Source organism: Lissotriton vulgaris, chromosome 8, assembly GCF_964263255.1.
Source record: "Lissotriton vulgaris chromosome 8, aLisVul1.2, whole genome shotgun sequence".
NCBI lineage: Eukaryota > Metazoa > Chordata > Amphibia > Caudata > Salamandridae > Lissotriton > Lissotriton vulgaris.
The window spans coordinates 1,524,415,068-1,524,430,980 of NC_141696.1; the positions used below are offsets into that span (position 1 = coordinate 1,524,415,068).

The 15,913-nt window shown below is 39.9% G+C and overlaps 1 protein-coding gene and 1 long non-coding RNA gene across 3 annotated transcripts in view; one reads left to right on the forward strand and one right to left on the reverse strand.

The window, feature by feature from the left end:
- The window catches only part of LOC147699082 (immunoglobulin superfamily member 3-like), a 138,940-nt gene that overhangs the window by 106,033 nt on the left and 16,994 nt on the right, over positions 1-15,913 (forward strand). The gene's annotated exons all lie outside the window — the stretch shown is intronic.
- Positions 12,851-13,969, reverse strand: LOC147699083 (uncharacterized). Its single transcript, XR_015299395.1, has 3 exons — positions 13,871-13,969; positions 13,696-13,775; positions 12,851-13,369 (listed from the first exon to the last, which is right to left on the reverse strand). It is a non-coding gene; the product is annotated as an uncharacterized LOC147699083 (long non-coding RNA).

The following is a 15,913-nucleotide window of genomic DNA, read 5'->3' on the forward strand; positions in this document are numbered from 1 at the left end:
ACAGAGAATTGGTTTTCAAGAATCAAACACAAAAATTGGGAAAGAAATTTTCAATATTTACAATCTAAAGTGAACCATGGGAAAGGAGTGTGGGTGATGCGGGGGTTGACAATACACAACAGAAAATGTCCAATACGATTCACTCAAATTCACAAGCTTGGCATTCATACTACAGTCATTCTACATGAAAAAACTTGGACAAGTGAGGGGATGTGATTGGGTTATGTACAAGGGGAAAGGATTCTCATCTACTATGTACAATTTGAGTAAGCAAAAGTCAAGACTCAGTTCTATGCAAAAAACACAAAATACATTCAATAGAAAAATGTAAGCTTGGTCAGCTCGATTCAAATGCACTATATGCACAAACTAGCTAAATCTCAATCGACCAGATGACACAAAGTCACCATGGGGAGAAGTTGGATAATTATTCAATCTAGAGGGGTCGACGCGTTTCGAATCCCATTATTCCTTGGGATTCTCCTCAGGACCAGAAACAGACATAGATCTGTAAAACATAAGATCGACAAAAAAACACTCAGTCAGATGTCTGCACACCAACGGGAAACTCGACAAATCATTCAGCCTCACACACACACAAGTAGTACCTGTCAAGTTTTCCTGTTGAATTCTTCGGGGAAAGCTGTAAAAAGGAAGGGATGGTCCGTGAATACTTTAATCAATCGGGGACTCAAGGTTAAAGGGGGGCGGTAGGTCGCTGAACAACTTACTGGAATGTGTTTTGTAGTCCCTTTTGTGAAATTCGCGTTTTTTCAAATCCGGTCTCAATCACGAGTTGGAAGCGGAAGCTGTCGTTAAGCGTCCATCTGTCAAGAGATCACCAAGAACGTGTAAGCACGGTTAAATGTTACCGTCCCAATTGACCAAACTCCGTTTGAATTGTGGGTTGTTTGCAGTGGGCTCTTACCATCCGCCGTCTATGTCCGTATCCTTCGTTTGGCAATGGAATTAGGCGCCGTGTTGAATGGTCATAACTGGGGCGATTTAAACAATCGTCATCCAGGTCTCTAAGGATTCTGGGATTTGTAGTTTGTTGCATCTTTTTCTACAAATGATACAATTCCGCCATTTCATTTAATCCTTTTGTAGTGGTGTTGAATTTAAGTATAAGCATTGCCTCCCGTTGTCTGAGTTTAGCCTCCAAATCACCTCCTCTTTTATCTGGGTCAATCTTGGAAATGACTGTCCACTTCAGGTCGGTTTCAGTGTGTCCATTTTCTAGCCAGTGTTGGACTAGTGGTGCTGTGAGGGTTTTCATCTTAATTCTCGATTTATGTTGTGAGATGCGTTGTCTTATCTCCTGGTTTGTCTTACCAATGTATAGCTTACCGCAGGGGCAAAAAATCCCATAAACGACATTGCGGGTTTTGCAATTAGAAAAGCTCTCATGTTTCCAGAAAATTCCGTCATGTTCAAACAATGATCCTTCCAATGTTAACGGGCAATTCACACATGTCCCACATTTGTGATGGCCTTTTATCGGTGGCAAACCTACATATTCTCTCAATGTGGGAGTTGGTGTTTTTGGTACCATTGCACGTACAAGTTGATTGGCAATGCTCTTGTCTTTTTTGAACGCAAAGAGTGGTTTGTTTTGAAATTGAGGGTCCAGTTCTTCTAATAGGTGCCAATTTTGGTGGATGGTTTTCTTTAGCCAGTTAGATGATGGACAGTAGGTAGAAACACACACTACTCTAGACAGTTTTTCACGTTTACTTCTTTTAAGTAGTTCTTCCCGTGGTGTCCACCACGCTCTTTTCTGTGCTTGTTTCAGCAATTTCGACGGATACCCTCTTTGTAAAAGTCTCTCTCTTAGGGCATTCGCGTGTTCGGTATATTCTTCCTTGAATGTACAATTCCTCCTGATGCGGAGGAATTGGCCCACTGGTAAATTTTGTTTCAAGTGTCGAGGATGATTACTTGAAAAGTCAAGGGCCTTATTTCTGTCCGATTTTTTCCGGTATAAAGTTGTTACCAATTTATCTTCTGTACAGTAGACCTCTATGTCTAAAAAGGTGATTCTGGTCTTTGAAAATTGAATACTGAATTGGATGTCCCTGGTACGATTGTTCAGCCAGCTATGGAAATTAATTAATTCATCTTCACTGCCTGTCCATGTTAGGAAGATATCATCAATGAATCGTACCCATCCTCTTATTTGGTCTTTGTACGGATTGTTGTTGTATATGAAGCACTCCTCATACTGGCTCATAAAAAGTACGGCAAGCTCTGGGGCAAAGGGGCAGCCCATCGCTACTCCCTTAGTTTGGAAATAAAAATCATCTCTGAACTTAAAATAATTTCTGGTCAGAGCTATTTTGGAAAGTTCCAAATTAAAGCTTGTCGGAATTTTCATTGGTCTCTCTCTGGTCCAGGTATATTTCTAGAACCTCTAGGGCTTGATCTTGTGGAATCTGTGTGTACAATGACACTATGTCCATACTTACGAGTAGATCTTGATTCTCAGTAAATGGTAAGGTGTCCAACTTGGAAATAAAATCCGTAGTGTCTTGTAAGTAAGACTTTACTTGTGACATAAATGGTTTTAAAAAAGAAATCGATGAATTTTGAAATGGGCTCAAACAGCGACTCACAACCGGAAATGATAGGTCTTCCTGGTGGTGTCTTTTCATCCTTGTGTACTTTAGGAAGCACGTAGAATAGTGGTATTCGTGGGTGTCTATTTTGCAAATACTCATACTCATTTTTTCCTAGAAACCCTTCTGAAAAGCCTTTGTTCAAGACAGAAAATAATTCCTTTTGTAGCTCTTTTGTCGGATCATGATCTATTTTGCGATAACATTCTTGATCTGATAGTTGGCGAGTAGCCTCTGTGATGTATTCATTAGTGCCCCAGACGACAATCGATCCGCCCTTGTCGGCTTGTTTTATTATAATGTTGTTATCGTTTTTTAGGGTGAGTAATGCCTCTTTTTGGGCTTTTGAAATATTAGGTTTGATGAAATTCCGCTTCTTTTTTTCTTCAAAGGAGATGGCTGAGAGTACTGTTTTTTCGAATGTTACTACCTCCTTTGGGACCTTGTAGGCCGGTGGGCAGAAAATCGATTTTTTCCTTAGTCCTGTTGTTTCTGAACTTAACGTTGTTTCTTGTCCCGAGAAGAAGGCGGTCAGTCTGATTTTTCTGCAAAATTCTATGAATTCTGTTTTTAGTCTTACAAAATCCATAGCTTTTGTTGGTACGAAAGTAAGTCCTTTTTCCAAAATACTTTTTTCAATCTCAGTAAGAGGTCTCTGCGAAAGATTGTAAATGGATGATTCTTTTAATTTTTGTAATTGTGATGCCTCGTCGACATTTCCCATGGCTGGTGATACCTTGTTTTGCCTCTGGGGTTTGTATGATCCTGTCCTAAAAAAGGCTGCTGTTGTTGAGATTGTAATTGGGAAGTGTTCTGTTGATAATTTGATTGAAAATTTTGTTGGTAATTTGGTTGATAACCTCCTCTTCGTGGAAAAGTTTGTCGATAATTGCCACTCTCTGAGTCACTGCCTCCGGAAGCTGATGTATCCGAGAAAGTTATATATTTATTCCGTGATCTTCCTTGGTTATCCGGTAGAAATCTTTTTGCCTCTGGTCTTGAATAGAAATCTGGTTGGAGGTATGGGTACGCCTTTTCAAAGGCAAAATTTCTCTTATCTCTCTCGAAATTACTCTCCTTTAAAGTAACAGTATAGTCTTTAAACTCTAATATTTCTTTATCGATTTTTTCCAACAAGGTTTTTGAATCAGTGATCTGTTGGTTATTTTTTATCGCTGATTCCAGTAGTTCGATCTCTTTCAGTTGTTCTTTTGACAGTCGTTGGGCAGTCTCTATTGTTAAAACCATGAGATCTCGGCTACATTTAGTCTCTATGAAACTATAGCCCTTTTTGTACAACACGTCCTCTGTGAAGATGACTGGTACGTTTTTGACTATTAGGCCTGTTGGAATTGTGCCTGCTCTAAGGTGTTGAAGCAAATAATGTCCGTGAAGGTCTGTCCGTATTTGTTTTTTCTTTAGTCGAATCAGTTTATCAGACTCGTTATTGGTCTGTGCGGTGCTACTGAGTGTGGCTGAGCCAAATGTTGGAGGATCCCTTAGGAGCTTTTTTATGTGGTCTTCGCTGTATGCGAAGGTTTGTTCTTCACTCATCCTCCACGTGAACTGCACGTGTCTAAGTCACACTAGATCTGAACCCCGCGGGTACTAAACCCACACTCTATTCAAGCAACAATCATTCATAATCACACACACTGGAACAAAAAATAATAAGTAAAAGAAGTAGAAAGGAAACAGTTTTTGAAATGACACAAGAGGAATGACCGAGTGAGAACACAATAAATGTAAACAACCAGATGAATGCACAGGAAAGGGTCTACCACACTGAGTAGACTCACGCAGCCAAAGCGTGAAAAAGCGATACCTCGCGAACTATTGTCCGCTATCACAACCTTGAAACAAAGAAGGGTTTGGCTTGAGCGCAGTAAGGCTACGCCTACAAGAGTATGAAAACAAAACAACTGCCAGTACTGCTCGTGTTATTTTATCGAAGACACAAGGAGCTGAGTGTACCTTTCACAACTCCGTGGACCAAACATTCAGTCTACACCTAATGTTTGTATAAAGAAATTTATTATCTACTTCCAAAATTATCAATTTCAAAAGGCTTTTTTAAAAAATTTTGTACATATCAACAGAGAATTGGTTTTCAAGAATCAAACACAAAAATTGGGAAAGAAATTTTCAATATTTACAATCTAAAGTGAACCATGGGAAAGGAGTGTGGGTGATGCGGGGGTTGACAATACACAACAGAAAATGTCCAATACGATTCACTCAAATTCACAAGCTTGGCATTCATACTACAGTCATTCTACATGAAAAAACTTGGACAAGTGAGGGAATGTGATTGGGTTATGTACAAGGGGAAAGGATTCTCATCTACTATGTACAATTTGAGTAAGCAAAAGTCAAGACTCAGTTCTATGCAAAAAACACAAAATACATTCAATAGAAAAATGTAAGCTTGGTCAGCTCGATTCAAATGCACTATATGCACAAACTAGCTAAATCTCAATCGACCAGATGACACAAAGTCACCATGGGGAGAAGTTGGATAATTATTCAATCTAGAGGGGTCGACGCGTTTCGAATCCCATTATTCCTTGGGATTCTCCTCAGGCCCAGAAACAGACATAGATCTGTAAAACATAAGATCGACAAAAAAACACTCAGTCAGATGTCTGCACACCAACGGGAAACTCGACAAATCATTCAGCCTCACACACACACAAGTAGTACCTGTCAAGTTTTCCTGTTGAATTCTTCGGGGAAAGCTGTAAAAAGGAAGGGATGGTCCGTGAATACTTTAATCAATCGGGAACTCAAGGTTAAAGGGGGGCGGTAGGTCGCTGAACAACTTACTGGAATGTGTTTTGTAGTCCCTTTTGTGAAATTCGTGTTTTTTCAAATCCGGTCTCAATCACGAGTTGGAAGCGGAAGCTGTCGTTAAGCGTCCATCTGTCAAGAGATCACCAAGAACGTGTAAGCACGGTTAAATGTTGCCGTCCCAATTGACCAAACTCCGTTTGAATTGTGGGTTGTTTGCAGTGGGCTCTTACCATCCGCCGTCTATGTCCGTATCCTTCGTCTGGCAATGGAATTAGGCGCCGTGTTGAATGGTCATAACTGGGGCGATTTAAACAATCGTCATCCAGGTCTCTAAGGATTCTGGGATTTGTAGTTTGTTGCATCTTTTTCTACAAATGATACAATTCCGCCATTTCATTTAATCCTTTTGTAGTGGTGTTGAATTTAAGTATAAGCATTGCCTCCCGTTGTCTGAGTTTAGCCTCCAAATCACCTCCTCTTTTATCTGGGTCAATCTTGGAAATTACTGTCCACTTCAGGTCGGTTTCAGTGTGTCCATTTTCTAGCCAGTGTTGGACTAGTGGTGCTGTGAGGGTTTTCATCTTAATTCTCGATTTATGTTGTGAGATGCGTTGTCTTATCTCCTGGTTTGTCTTACCAATGTATAGCTTACCGCAGGGGCAAAAAATCCCATAAACGACATTGCGGGTTTTGCAATTAGAAAAGCTCTCATGTTTCCAGAAAATTCCGTCATGTTCAAACAATGATCCTTCCAATGTTAACGGGCAATTCACACATGTCCCACATTTGTGATGGCCTTTTATCGGAGGCAAACCTACATATTCTCTCAATGTGGGAGTTGGTGTTTTTGGTACCATTGCACGTACAAGTTGATTGGCAATGCTCTTGTCTTTTTTGAACGCAAAGAGTGGTTTGTTTTGAAATTGAGGGTCCAGTTCTTCTAATACGTGCCAATTTTGGTGGATGGTTTTCTTTAGCCAGTTAGATGGACAGTAGGTAGAAACACACACTACTCTAGACAGTTTTTCACGTTTACTTCTTTTAAGTAGTTCTTCCCGTGGTGTCCACCACGCTCTTTTCTGTGCTTGTTTCAGCAATTTCGACGGATACCCTCTTTGTAAAAGTCTCTCTCTTAGGGCATTCGCGTGTTCGGTATATTCTTCCTTGAATGTACAATTCCTCCTGATGCGGAGGAATTGGCCCACTGGTAAATTTTGTTTCAAGTGTCGAGGATGATTACTTGAAAAGTCAAGGGCCTTATTTCTGTCCGATTTTTTCCGGTATAAAGTTGTTACCAATTTATCTTCTGTACAGTAGACCTCTATGTCTAAAAAGGTGATTCTGGTCTTTGACAATTGAATACTGAATTGGATGTCCCTGGTACGATTGTTCAGCCAGCTATGGAAATTAATTCATCTTCACTGCCTGTCCATGTTAGGAAGATATCATCAATGAATCGTACCCATCCTCTTATTTGGTCTTTGTACGGATTGTTGTTGTATATGAAGCACTCCTCATACTGGCTCATAAAAAGTACGGCAAGCTCTGGGGCAAAGGGGCAGCCCATCGCTACTCCCTTAGTTTGGAAATAAAAATCATCTCTGAACTTAAAATAATTTCTGGTCAGAGCTATTTTGGCAAGTTCCAAAATAAAGCTTGTCGGAATTTTCATTGGTCTCTCTCTGGTCCAGGTATATTTCTAGAACCTCTAGGGCTTGATCTTGTGGAATCTGTGTGTACAATGACACTATGTCCATACTTACGAGTAGATCTTGATTCTCAGTAAATGGTAAGGTGTCCAACTTGGAAATAAAATCCGTAGTGTCTTGTAAGTAAGACTTTACTTGTGACATAAATGGTTTTAAAAAAGAAAATCGATGAATTTTGAAATGGGCTCAAACAGCGACTCACAACCGGAAATGATAGGTCTTCCTGGTGGTGTCTTTTCATCCTTGTGTACTTTAGGAAGCACGTAGAATAGTGGTATTCGTGGGTGTCTATTTTGCAAATACTCATACTCATTTTTTCCTAGAAACCCTTCTGAAAAGCCTTTGTTCAAGACAGAAAATAATTCCTTTTGTAGCTCTTTTGTCGGATCATGATCTATTTTGCGATAACATTCTTGATCTGATAGTTGGCGAGTAGCCTCTGTGATGTATTCATTAGTGCCCCAGACGACAATCGATCCGCCCTTGTCGGCTTGTTTTATTATAATGTTGTTATCGTTTTTTAGGGTGAGTAATGCCTCTTTTTGGGCTTTTGAAATATTAGGTTTGATGAAATTCCGCTTCTCTTTTTCTTCAAAGGAGATGGCTGAGAGTACTGTTTTTTCGAATGTTACTACCTCCTTTGGGACCTTGTAGGCCGGTGGGCAGAAAATCGATTTTTTCCTTAGTCCTGTTGTTTCTGAACTTAATGTTGTTTCTTGTCCCGAGAAGAAGGCGGTCAGTCTGATTTTTCTGCAAAATTCTATGAATTCTGTTTTTAGTCTTACAAAATCCATAGCTTTTGTTGGTACGAAAGTAAGTCCTTTTTCCAAAATACTTTTTTCAATCTCAGTAAGAGGTCTCTGCGAAAGATTGTAAATGGATGATTCTTTTAATTTTTGTAATTGTGACGCCTCGTCGACATTTCCCATGGCTGGTGATACCTTGTTTTGCCTCTGGGTTTTGTATGATCCTGTCCTAAAAAAGGCTGCTGTTGTTGATGTTGTAATTGGGAAGTGTTCTGTTGATAATTTGATTGAAAATTTTGTTGGTAATTTGGTTGATAACCTCCTCTTCGTGGAAAAGTTTGTCGATAATTGCCACTCTCTGACTCACTGCCTCCGGAAGATGATGTATCCGAGAAAGTTATATATTTATTCCGTGATCTTCCTTGGTTATCCGGTAGAAATCTTTTTGCCTCTGGTCTTGAATAGAAATCTGGTTGGAGGTATGGGTACGCCTTTTCAAAGGCAAAATTTCTCTTATCTCTCTCGAAATTACTCTCCTTTAAAGTAACAGTATAGTCTTTAAACTCTAATATTTCTTTATCGATTTTTTCCAACAAGGTTTTTGAATCAGTGATCTGTTGGTTATTTTTTATCGCTGATTCCAGTAGTTCGATCTCTTTCAGTTGTTCTTTTGACAGTCGTTGGGCAGTCTCTATTGTTAAAACCATGAGATCTCGGCTACATTTAGTCTCTATGAAACTATAGCCCTTTTTGTACAACACGTCCTCTGTGAAGATGACTGGTACGTTTTTGACTATTAGGCCTGTTGGAATTGTGCCTGCTCTAAGGTGTTGAAGCAAATAATGTCCGTGAAGGTCTGTCCGTATTTGTTTTTTCTTTAGTCGAATCAGTTTATCAGACTCGTTATTGGTCTGTGCGGTGCTACTGAGTGTGGCTGAGCCAAATGTTGGAGGATCCCTCAGGAGCTTTTTTATGTGGTCTTCGCTGTATGCGAAGGTTTGTTCTTCACTCATCCTCCACGTGAACTGCACGTGTCTAAGTCACACTAGATCTGAACCCCGCGGGTACTAAACCCACACTCTATTCAAGCAACAATCATTCATAATCACACACACTGGAACAAAAAAGTAATAAGTAAAAGAAGTTGAAAGGAAACAGTTTTTGAAATGACACAAGAGGAATGACTGAGTGAGAACACAATAAATGTAAACAACCAGATGAATGCACAGGAAAGGGTCTACCACACTGAGTAGACTCACGCAGCCAAAGCGTGAAAAAGCGATACCTCGCGAACTATTGTCCGCTATCACAACCTTGAAACAAAGAAAGGTTTGGCTTGAGCGCAGTAAGGCTACACCTACAAGAGTATGAAAACAAAACTACTGCCAGTACTGCTCATGTTATTTTATCGAAGACACAAGGAGCTGAGTGTACCTTTCACAACTCCGTGGACCAAACATTCAGTCTACACCTAATGTTTGTATAAAGAAATGTATTATCTACTTCCAAAATTATCAATTTCAAAAGGCTTTTTTAATTTTTTTTTGTATATATCAACAGAGAATTGGTTTTCAAGAATCAAACACAAAAATTGGGAAAGAAATTTTCAATATTTACAATCTAAAGTGAACCATGGGAAAGGAGTGTGGGTGATGCGGGGGTTGACAATACACAACAGAAAATGTCCAATACGATTCACTCAAATTCACAAGCTGGCATTCATACTACAGTCATTCTACATGAAAAAACTTGGACAAGTGAGGGAATGTGATTGGGTTATGTACAAGGGGAAAGGATTCTCATCTACTATGTACAATTTGAGTAAGCAAAAGTCAAGACTCAGTTCTATGCAAAAAACACAAAATACATTCAATAGAAAAATGTAAGCTTGGTCAGCTCGATTCAAATGCACTATATGAACAAACTAGCTAAATCTCAATCGACCAGATGACACAAAGTCACCATGGGGAGAAGTTGGATAATTATTCAATCTAGAGGGGTCGACGCGTTTCGAATCCCATTATTCCTTGGGATTCTCCTCAGGACCAGAAAAGAGGCATTACTCACCCTAAAAAACGATAACAACATTATAATAAAACAAGCCGACAAGGGCGGATCGATTGTCGTCTGGGGCACTAATGAATACATCACAGAGGCTACTCGCCAACTATCAGATCAAGAATGTTATCGCAAAATAGATCATGATCCGACAAAAGAGCTACAAAAGGAATTATTTTCTGTCTTGAACAAAGGCTTTTCAGAAGGGTTTCTAGGAAAAAATGAGTATGAGTATTTGCAAAATAGACACCCACGAATACCACTATTCTACGTGCTTCCTAAAGTACACAAGGATGAAAAGACACCACCAGGAAGACCTATCATTTCCGGTTGTGAGTCGCTGTTTGAGCCCATTTCAAAATTCATCGATTTCTTTTTAAAACCATTTATGTCACAAGTAAAGTCTTACTTACAAGACACTACGGATTTTATTTCCAAGTTGGACACCTTACCATTTACTGAGAATCAAGATCTACTCGTAAGTATGGACATAGTGTCATTGTACACACAGATTCCACAAGATCAAGCCCTAGAGGTTCTAGAAATATACCTGGACCAGAGAGAGACCAATGAAAATTCCGACAAGCTTTATTTTGGAACTTGCCAAAATAGCTCTGACCAGAAATTATTTTAAGTTCAGAGATGATTTTTATTTCCAAACTAAGGGAGTAGCGATGGGCTGCCCCTTTGCCCCAGAGCTTGCCGTACTTTTTATGAGCCAGTATGAGGAGTGCTTCATATACAACAACAATCCGTACAAAGACCAAATAAGAGGATGGGTACGATTCATTGATGATATCTTCCTAACATGGACAGGCAGTGAAGATGAATTAATTTCCATAGCTGGCTGAACAATCGTACCAGGGACATCCAATTCAGTATTCAATTTTCAAAGACCAGAATCACCTTTTTAGACATAGAGGTCTACTGTACAGAAGATAAATTGGTAACAACTTTATACCGGAAAAAATCGGACAGAAATAAGGCCCTTGACTTTTCAAGTAATCATCCTCGACACTTGAAACAAAATTTACCAGTGGGCCAATTCCTCCGCATCAGGAGGAATTGTACATTCAAGGAAGAATATACCGAACACGCGAATGCCCTAAGAGAGAGACTTTTACAAAGAGGGTATCCGTCGAAATTGCTGAAACAAGCACAGAAAAGAGCGTGGTGGACACCACGGGAAGAACTACTTAAAAGAAGTAAATGTGAAAAACTGTCTAGAGTAGTGTGTGTTTCTACCTACTGTCCATCATTTAACTGGCTAAAGAAAACCATCCACCAAAATTGGCACCTATTAGAAGAACTGGACCCTCAATTTCAAAACAAACCACTCTTTGCGTTCAAAAAAGACAAGAGCATTGCCAATCAACTTGTACGTGCAATGGTACCAAAAACACCAACTCCCACATTGAGAGAATATGTAGGTTTGCCACCGATAAAAGGCCATCACAAATGTGGGACATGTGTGAATTGCCCGTTAACATTGGAAGGATCATTGTTTGAACATGACGGAATTTTCTGGAAACATGAGAGCTTTTCTAATTGCAAAACCTGCAATGTCGTTTATGGGATTTTTTGCCCCTGCGGTAAGCTATACATTGGTAAGACAAACCAGGAGATAAGACAACGCATCTCACAACATAAATCGAGAATTAAGATGAAAACCCTCACAGCACCACTAGTCCAACACTGGCTAGAAAATGGACACACTGAAACCGACCTGAAGTGGACAGTCATTTCCAAGATTGACCCAGATAAAAGAGGAGGTGATTTGGAGGCTAAACTCAGACAACGGGAGGCAATGCTTATACTTAAATTCAACACCACTACAAAAGGATTAAATGAAATGGCGGAATTGTATCATTTGTAGAAAAAGATGCAACAAACTACAAATCCCAGAATCCTTAGAGACCTGGATGACGATTGTTTAAATCGCCCCAGTTATGACCAATCAACACGGCGCCTAATTCCATTGCCAAACGAAGGATACGGACATAGACGGCGGATGGTAAGAGCCCACTGCAAACAACCCACAATTCAAACGGAGTTTGGTCAATTGGGACGGTAACATTTAACCGTGCTTACACGTTCTTGGTGATCTCTTGACAGATGGACGCTTAACGACAGCTTCCGCTTCCAACTCGTGATTGAGACCGGATTTGAAAAAACGCGAATTTCACAAAAGGGACTACAAAACACATTCCAGTAAGTTGTTCAGCGACCTACCGCCCCCCTTTAACCTTGAGTCCCCGATTGATGAAAGTATTCACGGACCATCCCTTCCTTTTTACAGCTTTCCCCGAAGAATTCAACAGGAAAACTTGACAGGTACTTGTGTGTGTGTGAGGCTGAATGATTTGTCGAGTTTCCCGTTGGTGTGCAGACATCTGACTGAGTGTTTTTTTGTCGATCTTATGTTTTACAGATCTATGTCTGTTTCTGGTCCTGAGGAGAATCCCAAGGAATAATGGGATTCGAAACGCGTCGACCCCTCTAGATTGAATAATTATCCAACTTCTCCCCATGGTGACTTTGTGTCATCTGGTCGATTGAGATTTAGCTAGTTTGTGCATATAGTGCATTTGAATCGAGCTGACCAAGCTTACATTTTTCTATTGAATGTATTTTTTGCATAGAACTGAGTCTTGACTTTTGCTTACTCAAATTGTACATAGTAGATGAGAATCCTTTCCCCTTGACATAGGTGAATGGGGACTCCCTGTGATACTTTAAGGTCTAGAGGAGGGAGTGACAGTCTATGACAAACAATGAGGGGAACCTCTATACTGACCTATATTTCTTTACATCTGAGCATTAAAGTCTCTACAAGGTTACAATTATGATGCTGCATAAGAACAAGAGATAATTCATTCAGACATGGAATGTATATTTGATTTCTTTCATTTATTTTATATCTTTTGCATAACAAATTATTTTTTTCTTCATTTTCTAGTGATCATTTTATCAAAGTTACAAAACAGTGACATGGTAACATATGTATATATAATTAAAAAATGCATGGTTGGATCATGTCTAAACACAAACCCCTAAGCAATACACATAAAATAACTTTCACTCATACCTTCATTCATACAAATTCAAACTTTCATACCCATTATTCTAACACTACTGACAATAACACAAAACAGTGAAAAAAAGTGAACAACATGTATCGTGTCCTTCGATAGACTCCTCAGAATATGGCTAGACCCCGTTATCTTATTTCTTCCTTTTTGTTTTAAGGGTTAGCAGTTTTTAGTGCTCCTTTCCTTTCCTTCTCCAGATTTTGATTTCTGATTTAAACTGAGGGTGTCTGATGCGTACGGCCTACGTACGTTTCGGTGATGTGCTTAGTTTGCTTCACCTTCTTCAGGGCCAACATGTAAATGGACAACAGACAGGTGCATACATACAGTTAAAACCAGGGGGTTTTCATTATCTGCAATGAGAACATATATACCATGATTAAATTATGAGCATCCTGAATTCAGATAAATGTTTCAAAGGTTTAATAAAACTGTTTTGTGCTATGGTTCAACCTGTGACCAGATCAAAGTTAAAAATTAGTCGGATGTGGTAGGAATACTGAATAGTTTAGTACCTTGTTACCCAAGCTGAAAAGGAAAGTTGTGTGAGAAAGTAGTTTAGTAAAGCCTTATACCTCCCAAAAGAATAAGAAAGCAGATTAGGTGACACCTGGTGTGTGGACACATGCATGACAAGTATGTGTCATCTACAACTAGGTTGAGGAGTTACTTATATCACCTGTGTCTGCGTTGACACTATTAGGACCCTTTTAGGAAAATAGATTTTATGGACAGTCGTGTCTCTGTGAGGGTAGCTTCCTGTAGATAGGGATACAAAAATGAAGCCTCTTAATTTTCTATGCTATTTTTTAGAGACGTTTCTTTATATAAGTTTGTTTGTGACTGCATATTACCGAAGAGTTTTGGATCCTCCAGATGTATCTGCGGTTAGGATTAAGGGCTATAATGTGAGTTCACTGGGCCTATGTTATCGGTCATTATTTCTTTGGGACCTAAAACAAAGCAAAACAACGCGGGTCACAGATTTGTAATGGATACCAAGGTATGTTCATAGTTTGGGAGATGACAAGAATAAGAAACGCCTCGGCATATGACCTATCGGGCATATATGTCTTATTTGTGGGGGTAACACAGTGTTTTCTGTGTTCATAATTTTTGTGTTGCTGATCTTTCGGGCTCTGAGTGGTAGCTAAACTCTGTCTCTTTTTACTGTCCTGTACTAAGGTGCGTTCTGCTATTCATATTGACTAAGAGGCGCAAGATATGAACAGTGAGATATTAACTTCTAGCAGACTGATGTTATGTTAAATGATGACCCTCTGTGCGCAGTATTTGGTTGTGTTAATATTCTTAGCTGTGTACTGCCTGTCCTCGAATTTGCCATTAGTACTAGTTGCAGTGTGATTGCTTCTGCTTGTGACAGAAATGATATCTGTTCACTTTTATATAGGAATGCTACACTGTAAACTTAATGATTAAAATTTCTGCGCCGAGATGAGATGGGGGCTCTCTCTGTCTGATTGAAAGTGCTTACTCGGGAGGGCTGCAGTCTGGTAGTTTTCTAATTTTTGGCTCGCTATGATTGTATAAACAAATTCCAATGCATTAATTCCAACCCTTAGACATAGCAGAGCAAGGGGAGTTCGAGCCTATAAGGAGAAAGTGCTGCACGGAAAACATTTTCCTAAGCACTGACAAATCTTTCGCATCCTCGGGCGCTATTGTGTGCTGATACTGCGTGTTTATCCTAATGTGTGCATCTAGTGATATTACTGGGATAGAGGCTCTTACTGTCTGTAAGGACGTGCCAACTGCGGATAAGGAGTGTTAAATAATACACTAGTTGGCCTTCTGTTACGTTTGCAAGGTGAATAGCAAGTGCGCTGGCTGCAACTTTCAATTAAAACCGAGCGTCTGGGAATTGAAACTATTAAGGGAAACATGCAGTGAGGGAAGAGAGTTATGTAATATTCCTGGGATTAGTGCTTTCCCTGACTGCGAGGACGTACTTACTACGGACAAAGAGTATTAGGTCATTCCCTAGCTGGCAGCCCACTACATTTATCAGATGAAGAGCAAGTGCGCTGGCTGCAACTTTTACTATTGGCCCAACATTGAGGGATTTAAACCAATAAAGGGAACATGCCGTGAAGAGTGCTTACCTATATGCAGAGAAATCTACTCGCATCCATGGGCGCCTCCGGCCGATGTCACTGCCACTGACATTCGGCCGTAGTGAGTGTGACGCTTATATAGCGCTCTCAATGGGGAATTGGTAACAGCTGCGCTATAACCCGCGATAACGTTAAACCTGTTCTTGAGATGATGATAGAAAGGGGACTCAGCCAGAGCAAACCGAAAGTGCAGTGGTGAGCACAAAGAAAGGACTGAGATGTGACTATGTTGAGAGACTACAACATGGCGCTCGTTGCCAATAATGCCTCGGTCTGCTCTAGTTATACGTGCTGTTGTAGGTACTGTGTATAACTTCAATGGTGATGTAACCTTGTGTGTTTGTATAGTTTTAGTATCCACTTAGTGGTGTAATAGGGCACTTTCAATCTGACAGTGAGAGCCCCCATCTCATCTCGGCGCAGAAATTTTAATCATTAAGTTTACAGTGTAGCATTCCTATATAAAAGTGAACAGATATCATTTCTGTCACAAGCAGAAGCAATCACACTGCAACTAGTACTAATGGCAAATTCGAGGACAGGCAGTACACAGTTAAGAATATTAACACAACCAAATACTGCACACAGAGGGTCATCATTTAACATAACATCAGTCTGCTAGAAGTTAATATCTCACTGTTCATATCTTGCGCCTCTTAGTCAATATGAATAGCAGAACGCACCTTAGTACAGGACAGTAAAAAGAGACAGAGTTTAGCTACCACTCAGAGCCCGAAAGATCAGCAACACAAAAATTATGAA